The sequence below is a fragment of the Lepisosteus platostomus genome, chromosome 7 (genome assembly GCF_059453375.1).
Source record: "Lepisosteus platostomus isolate fLepPlt1 chromosome 7, fLepPlt1.hap1, whole genome shotgun sequence".
NCBI lineage: Eukaryota > Metazoa > Chordata > Actinopteri > Semionotiformes > Lepisosteidae > Lepisosteus > Lepisosteus platostomus.
Genome location: NC_142617.1, coordinates 36,323,000 through 36,332,119, shown reverse-complemented (window position 1 = coordinate 36,332,119; position 9,120 = coordinate 36,323,000). Strand labels below are relative to the sequence as shown.

General features: G+C 38.0%; 1 non-coding gene across 1 annotated transcript; it reads left to right on the top strand.

Annotated features, from left to right (window-relative positions):
- The first annotated feature begins 3,203 nt into the window (after window positions 1-3,203).
- On the top strand, window positions 3,204-3,286 carry trnal-cag (transfer RNA leucine (anticodon CAG)). The gene has a single exon. It is a non-coding gene; the product is annotated as a tRNA-Leu (tRNA).
- Window positions 3,287-9,120: the final 5,834 nt, after the last annotated feature.

Here is a 9,120-nt window from a genome sequence, read left to right as displayed (position 1 = left end):
CTGTATTTGCTTGTGATTTCTGGGCCAGAGGAAGATCACCGAGCTGTAGTGCAGGAGTTCACAGTCTTGGTCCTGAACACCCACACCTCTTGGTGTTTGTACCACTAGAGCTCTCTGTTTAACACGTGAACTAATCCACCTAGGCACAGGCTTAATTTGAAATCTTTAATTTCTTTCAAACATTTTGAAGCTTACCTTTTAACTACTATGAGTCATAACTTAAAATCTCAAACTTTCAAACAGAAAATAATACAGTATTAGTTCAAGTAAGTAAAGAGCTCTGCTGGAACAGAAACCCACAGGTGTGGTAGCCCTCAGGATCAGGCTTGGGAACTACATATTTATTTATGTAATTAATACTAAAAGGTCACTAATCTTGTTTTTTTCATATTTCATTGCACCAGCAAGTCAATTACTTTATTACAGTTCCGCTGCTTGTATTAATATAAATCATCCTCAGTTCTTGTGAACTTGTCTTTTCCATTAATCAATGCATGTGCATTATTCAAAAATCACCCTTCAGGTAATCAGTGCCTAACCTCATTAACTAATTCTGGTTCCTGTTGATGAAAATGAAGGATTTGGATAGCCTCACCACACAGACACAGCCTTCCCTTGACCCTTCAGCCTTTAATGAACATCTGAGGCATCCAGCCAAGCAATACATTAAATCTAGACTAATTTCCTTATACATATATTCAAGATTTTACATATATGTGTTGCTAATCTGTTTTGCTTTCATGGGTGTACAGCAGAGCATCTGCCATTCTATTATATTAATAATATTATTATATTATAATATAATAAGGCCATTATATGCCTCTGAAATTGTAAAAGTGATATCTGGATATGGATTTGTAAAAGCTCCAACATGGTGATACAGTTGCCTGCAGCTTATGTCATGGTTCATTGACTGGGCCATATTTGCATGTACTGTATATGTAAGAAGAAATCAAGCCGTTGACCACTGGGTCTGTCATTTAAATCTCAAGATTAGGCCTGAAAGCTGATGTTGTTAGTCAGGTCTGGGACTGCAAATTACTTGTGCAAATGTAACTATGCAAATCTGCTTTGTTATTGCAAATGGAAATGAGGCTTATGGATGCAGAGTGGTTCTGCACTTTGACACAAAGTCACGTAAATCTGTTTGTTCACGGGTGACACATTACAACGCTGCACTTTACTGGGCGAAACCAAGACTCTCATAAAGCCATTTTGTCTTATTGTTGTTAACTGGAGGCGGGTGGACTCTGACATAATAATCAACCAGTTGTTATTTTTTTAACTGGACACCTCTCACTTCCTCAGTTCCAACACATACTGTACTGAACCCAATTGTTAAACTGTGAAGATTCAGGCTTTTTTAAAACAATTGTGAAGGGTAATATAACTCTTTAAATACAGCAGCCTAATCAGGAAGAATATTTGATTACTGATAACTCATCTTTCCATATGTTATTATGGTGATCTTGATAGTACTAAACATACTTGTAATATTCTATGATTTTTTTACTGTTCTCACATTTTCCAGGCGTATTTGTGATTAGAGAAAAGTATTGCATGGTAAATTTGCAAATAATTATTAGATTATATTACAGATTTCCCTGATTTTCCTATGTTTACTGTATACAGTACATTGGATTGTCCTCACTGTTTTGTGCCATGCCTTACCATGTTATTATTTTCTATATGTACCATATTTGTACCATGCTTTCAATGTGTTTTACTGCATTTTAATGTGCGTAAGCTACAATAAACGATTATAAAGCAGAACAGGAACAACTCTATAACCTGATTTCCATGTGATTTTATTGATTATGTTGTTAACAAAAGGATGTTTACTGAAAAATGAGAAAATCTGGATTTGTTCTTGCTAACCAATTTTGTAATTACCTTTAAAGCTGGGCCCAGAACTCATTTTAAAATTCAAAACAGAAATCGATGTTGTATGATGATGCAGTATGATGTTGAAAAAAACATTTCTTAATTTATTTAGCTAATAAACCCTTTGTTAGTCTTTTTTAAATTTGAGTTTTCTGTTGGATTTTTCAATGAGGATTTAACGTATTGAGACAACACAAAGTACAATTTTAAGCACCCATTCTTAATGGAAATAATATATACATATGTCAGGTGCATTGTAGTTTTAACATTCATCCATTTCCTAACTGCTTCTTCCAATTCTGGTCGCAGTGTAACAGGATACCATCCCGGGAAGCACTGGGCGCAAGGCAGGATACACTCTGGATGGGACACTAGTCCATTGTAGAACATGTATAGTACAGACACAAACATAGTCACACAGAAACACAAACTCATGCCTAGGACCAATTTTCCCAGAAGCCAATTAACTACCAGTATGATTTTTTACTGCTGGAGGAAAGTGGGACACCTGGAGGAAACCCACGCAAACACAAGAACAAAATACAAACTTCGGCAGCCCAGGTGCAGACTTGAACCCATGCCCCAGCTCTACAAGGCAGTAATAATAACACTGCATCACCATGCCTCCCATAAGTTATACTAAAAAGGGGTATTGTGTAGCACTTGTAGACATTTTAGACAAAGGAGAGCTGTAAAGTGGCAACTGCAGTACAGTAGGTCACACACACGCAGCCTGAGCCCTTCTTCGGGTTGGTGGTGCAAATAGGCACAAGTTTATGATAAAGGCAACAAACAAGTGAAAGTCATTTGGTGCTTTTAATTTGTTTGGTTACTAGTAACAGCTGAAATCAATTGATCAAAGGATCTTATCTAGCCATTTCTTGAAAAAAGACTGCTTTAAAAAAATGCCTAAATCTGCTTTAAAAACATGGCAGATCGACGCCAAACGCCATGCTAGTCACCTAAAGCTATGGCACTAAAAATAAACCTTAAAAGAAAATAAATCAAACCACTGCATACAGTACATACCCCATTGAATATCTTATATATTGATCTAGAAATAATTATATTAATGTCTGTTTGATAAGGACATTGGGAATTACCTTGAGCAGATAAACTCCTCATTGGTTCATTCTAAATAAGTCAGACATTAAATTTGACCTTTATAAACCTTAGAAAGTGTACAAGGTCTCACCTGTCAATTCACTTGCCTAAGCTTTGTCTTCCAGAGGCAGCTGCTAGAGAAGCTTGTGTAACTGTTCAAGCTGAAGGGGACAGTGGATGACAAAGCTTAAACCCCCTGGTACCTGTGGCACTTAGTCAGGATGGCCGAGCAGTCTAAGGCGCTGCGTTCAGGTCGCAGTCTCCCCTGGAGGAGTGGGTTCGAATCTCACTCCTGACACGCTGTATTTTGGGGTGGAGCGGTGGCTCTGTGGCTAAGGATCTGTGCCTGTGACTGGGAGGTTACCAGTTCAAATCCTGCAGCTGGCAGAGGAACCCTACTCTGTTGGGCCCCTGAGCAAGGCCCTTAACCCCCAACTGCTCCAGGGGTGCTGTACAATGGCTGACCCTGTGCTCTGACCCCAAGCTTCTCTCCCTGTCTGTGTCTCATGGAGAGCAAGCTGGGGTATGTGAAAAGATGAATTCCTAATGCAAGAAATTGTATACTGTAGGGCTAATAAAGCAACATTATTATTACATTACCTCTCCACTTTTTTGCTTTTTGATACAATTATGTCCACTTTTGTTTGATACCTGCAGTCATTTAGGAAATAATCACCAGGATGCTAAGACTTCTGTTCTATCCCTGTAGTTGGAAAAGAAGGTCTCTGCACTTTGTGAAGGTTATTGTGCTGTGTCACTGATTTGCTCATACACCAAGCTGTGCACTAAGAGGCTTTCATGCCAGCTAGAGATTTCTGCAATGAAATTAGTTCACCAAAAAGAGATTGGCAATTTTATAGGGTACGTGGTACGATAACCTTTGATATCTTCTCCACATTAAACATGCAACTCAGACACTATCTTTTATTTTATTTTATGAGGAGCACAGAATTCTTTGGATCAGCTTGAAAAGGATAGGTTTTATAATCATAGATAAGACTTTATAACCCTTATAACCCCTCAGCTAGAGTGCTGTCAGGCAGCAAATGTTCATCCCAGTTTGCTATGTCTATCAGCAACTCATAGAAATATCTCATAGAAATTCCTAGCACAGGCCATTTGCCATTCTACTGTTTTTTCTCCAATTACTGTTAATAAAATATGCTGCCCAGGGCTCTGGCTTGAGCCAAAATGCCCAGACCTCTTTCAAACTATATCTCATCTAAAATATTATGTGCAATGTTGGCTACCACATTACAAAAAATCTATTGTTGTTCTGGAATCAATCCAGGGAAGACTTCCCTTGTATTTCTGTAGAACCAACAGTGAAATATGAAGGAAAGGAGACATTTTTTAGTCAAAAGAGTGGCTGAAATAACACTGTCAAAACAGACACCTTGGTTTCTTTCAAGACATGTAAGGAGATCCTTGGATCACTTAGGTACTAACAAGCAAATCATACTTGATGCATGGCAAAAGTGTAAAGTATTTAAAGATACCTTTAAATACATAAAAAAAAATCAAAATGATCAGTTGGCTGGCCATACTTAAAAGCCTGAAGTTTGTTAACTAAGAGAACAGATGAACTCTTGTCATTTAAGACAGTTTAAATCTGAAAGATGCTGAAGGGTGGCATGGCGGGCACTTAAAAATAGTATGAAATCCAAATGAGGGCTGCTTAACTGAAGCATTTCATATCATAAACAAGTTGTAAGTCTCCAGTTATCCTGTATTTAAATTCATGAACAAATATGTGTAGTGTAATAGGAAGGTTGTGGATTGGAGACCCTGCTGCAGATACTGCTGTTGTAACCATGAGTCTGGACCGGTTGCTCCAGTCCAGCTGTATAAGCATTGCTGCTGGGAAATCTCTGGTTAGACTGGCGTCCCATCCGGGGGGGGGGGGGACATATTTTCTATTCCTCTTAATGCTACAGAAACCAGATTGGAACTCTGGCCTGAGAAGCCTCATGGGTAAGTCCTTTATCTTTCTTGTTGACATATCTCCTAATGGGAATGATGTACACAATCCAGTTAAAACAAACATATCAAGACCTGCACTATATTAAATATATCCCACACAAGCACAATCTGTACATTCTTAAAGCACACTTACAGTACAGTGCATACTGGTGTATATTACGAATGCGATGGAATTTTTGGCGATGGGTTTTGGGGAATTGTTAAACCAACTAAGGCTTGCATGGCTATGCACAAAGCACTTAACCTCTTTTCAGCCTGCAATCAGGATACCTTCAAAGCAATAATTTTGTTCAGGGATGTTAACCTGGGTGCAGTCAAGGGGTAAGCGCAGGGCAACTGGTTTGGACCCTATGCGAGGCTATAGTAGAGGTATCCCAGAAAAGGGTCCATAAAGTTCCAAATAGGTAACCAAATCCAAAAAACATAAAGCGATGCCATAGTCCGGGGACAGAGCAACGATTTTGAGAGCCAAGAAATACGATCAGGTTTAGAGTTTTAATCCAAAGGGAAAAGCTAGGAAAGAGCTTGGAAGAGGGTACCTCAATACTGAGCGGAGACTGAGTGGAGTGAGAGGGTATGTGGAGTGAAAAATGATTAATTAGTGTGTGAACATTTATGGTGAGAAGTGCTCATGAGTATGTGGTGACCTCTAAGTGCTCGCGTGCGGTTCGTGACAGGTGCACAGAAAAAGAGCTCTATGGCTTTGATATGCTGGTGGTGTTGATGGCCGTCACTCCATTCAGGGGCACACATCCCAGACCAGGGCCGAACTGCTGCAGGCAGTGATTCCTTTTGTCCAGTGGCCTTCGCGCACTTTAGCCATACTCCTGCAATTCTCGCTGTGACTAAATTTCACTGGCTCCTGGAAACTGCCTGCACGGCCTGTTTGTGAAGCCACTGTTGTTGAAACTTGATGTTTATTCAGGTAGCAGAGGTTAGGCATTTCAGGAACTGCCTAATCCCTGGTCATTTACAGTTATTAACTCAAACAATTTATTTACAGAACTATTCAGAAATACATACCTGTATCATTTTTCAGAACCAAGCTTATATTAAAAACTCCTTTTGATAGAAATAATTTCCCAAACCATTTTTATTCACAGTGTCTGCAGTGTCATCTGCCATGTTTGGGAATAGTAGTTAGGTATTACATGAAATCTCTGGTTATTTTGTGAACATCCTCTCTACTTGACTTTAAATTCCTCAGCTGTTTTCAGTAGGGTTTACAAGTGATTGAGACTTTTTGATGCATTTAAAAATACTGGCAAGTTGAAGCCCATAGTCATTCCCGCCCATAGTCAATTAGTGAATGAGTTGTCAATAATACCAATGAATCAATGTGTCTCCTGTGATGTTCCACAACTTATTTAGGCACAGGAATGTATAACTAGGTGTCTCTTGACAATTATCTGTTGGCACCAGCTCTGCATGGAGTTTGTATGTTCTTTCTGTGTTTGTATGGGTTTCCTCCATGTGCTCCAGTTTCCTCCCACAGTATAAAGACATGCTGGCAGAAAATTGGCTTCTGGGAAAAATGGTCCTACTGTAGCTGTGAGTGTGTGCATGTCTGTGTCCGTTGGACTGGCATCTCTATTTTGCCATGTGCCTGTTAATTGCCAGTGTAGGCTCCACCTCCCTGCAATCCTGTATTGGGTAAAGAGGTTATAACATGAATTGATGGATGGGTTTCATTTTTTTTCTCTAACTATGGTTCATCCTGGATTCTTTTATAATGGTGCCCTTCTCCAATCTGTGTTTCTGTCACAAGTGTGTTTTTTTTATGTCTGTGTTTTAGTGCCTTTTTCTTCAGGGAATGTTTTATCTGAATTCATATTATCATATGCTGTAAGTGTCTATGGAAAAAAAAAAACTTTGGTCTGCGTTGATTATGTTATTTTTTTGTGTTGAAATATGGCGCAACAGTGACCTGGAAAATTAGTACAATTCTTTATTAGATGACTAGATCCTGGGTATAAAACTGTGCTAACAGGCCCTATAACAGAACAAATCTTTTGTTAGAGTCTGTTTTTTTCAGGGTGCAGCCATCTCTTAAGTGTGTTAGCTATAGTGAAAAGTGTCTTTTTTTTGGGGGGGGGGGCTGATAATTGTCTATAGCACCAGAAAAGCTATCATCCTCATCTCTGTGGTCCCTTAAGTAGGCCCAAGAACTTGAGCCACAATTTCCTGTTTTGCTGTTAAAGATGTAACCATAGACAGGCTACACTCAAATATTGTTTTATATCCTTGTATATTTTGTATTCTCTTTCAGCTCAGATCGTCTTTCAGAGGTCGAAAAACAGAAAAACAAACTTCTGAAGAGGTCATTAAGAAAATGGGAATATTAGAAGGGTTTCAATCGAGATGGAGACATTCAAATTGTGTTAATCATTTGGTAACTGATACCAGAAACTCATGGAGCTGTTCTTAAAAGGATCCTGACAAATCAATTGGTGATGCATATTATCAGAAATAAACACTTAAAACAAATATTACTAAATATAGAAATAATAAAATAAAACAATGAAAAAAATATTGGGAAGTTTTTCTTGTCTGTTGCAACTTTCAGCAATTACATATCAATCTGTTTCTAAGTATTGTATTTTTAACCATAGCATGGCTGTGTGAGCATTTTTGCAGGGCAAGACAACGGCTTTTATTGAGTAATACAATATGCATTTATTAATTAATAGTGACATTTGCGTAAGTAAGGGGACTGAAAGCAATAAAGTAAGTGCTCACTTGTTTTTGTCATTCAATGAGAGAAAATTAGATAAAATCTCAATGTTCTTGTTGTTGGAAATTGCATACAAATTGCGTACAAATGACTCTACGGATTACTTAGTTTGTGCTTATCCTGGGTTACAAGCACTGGCTTCTGTAAAGTGTTGTACTTTTGGAGAGAGTAGTGCTCTGAACTTACAGTAGCTGTAGGATATTTGGTAGTTCCAAAACAGAGATCACCTGAAACAGTGGCACCAGAATAACACACAGTAACACCCATATACATTGTTATTTTTAGAGAAACATAAGCAAGGTTTGCTGTCATTGGAGTAAGGTAAGTTATAATATGATTTTCAAAAACAAGCAAATGCTTTTTCAAGAATGCTTTTTCATGAATCTCACAGAGAATGGTCCATTAACAGCTTCTGTTAATACCTGAACTGAGCTGAATAGACCAACATTAAGTGACTGCTGATTTTTAAAGCTGATTAAAGTTACATGTTGGTAGCTTAGTTCTACATGTGAAATAATAATAAGAAAAATCAATTCTTTGTTCAGTAGCGAGATTAACAAAAGCTAAGGAAAGGTTTCCAATATTTGCACGACCCATGTAATCATTTTTATTAAAAAGCAGCTCCTCAAACTGAGTATTAGCAAAATCAAAGCAATATTTTCCTCCAAATGGACAATCTCATGAGTAATGACTTAAGATAACTGATTATGACTTCAACCCCATGAATGTTCTTTTACATTTGTAAATCCACCTGTAGATGTCCAACCTGAAGCTGAATACAGCTAAGATTCATTATCATACTTAAACACTTAATTAGTACATGAAGGAGACTTCATTTGTCAGGAGGAGCATTTTTTACAATGCTCAGCATAACCCATTTTCAAATGGGCTTCTTCCATCCTAACTCAATCCATGAGCTATTTTGAGACTCCCTTGAGTTGCCAGATAGAGACACAGTTTAAGTGTGCCTTGGCCTGATTCAAATTTGAGCACCCAGAGGTCAAAGACTTCCTGCAAGAACTTATACATGTACCCCAGATAATGAGCCCTGAAATATTCAAGCACACAGCTGATCAGACATGAATCTCACAGAGAATGGTCCATTAACAGCTTCTGTTAATACCTGAACTGAGCTGAATAGATCAACATTAAGAGACTGCTGATTTTTAAAGCTGATTAAAGTTACATGTTGGCAGCTTAGTTCTACATGTGAAATAATAATAAGAAAAATCCATTCTTCGTTCAGTAGCAAGATTAACAAAGGCTAAGGAAAGGTTTCCAATATTTGCACGACCCGTGTAAATCATTTTTATATAAAACATTTTTTTTCTTCATAGAAACTAGAAATACAATGATGATGCTGCACTTTACTCATTGGGTGACTGACAAACAAAAACTACTGTTTCGCTAATTGA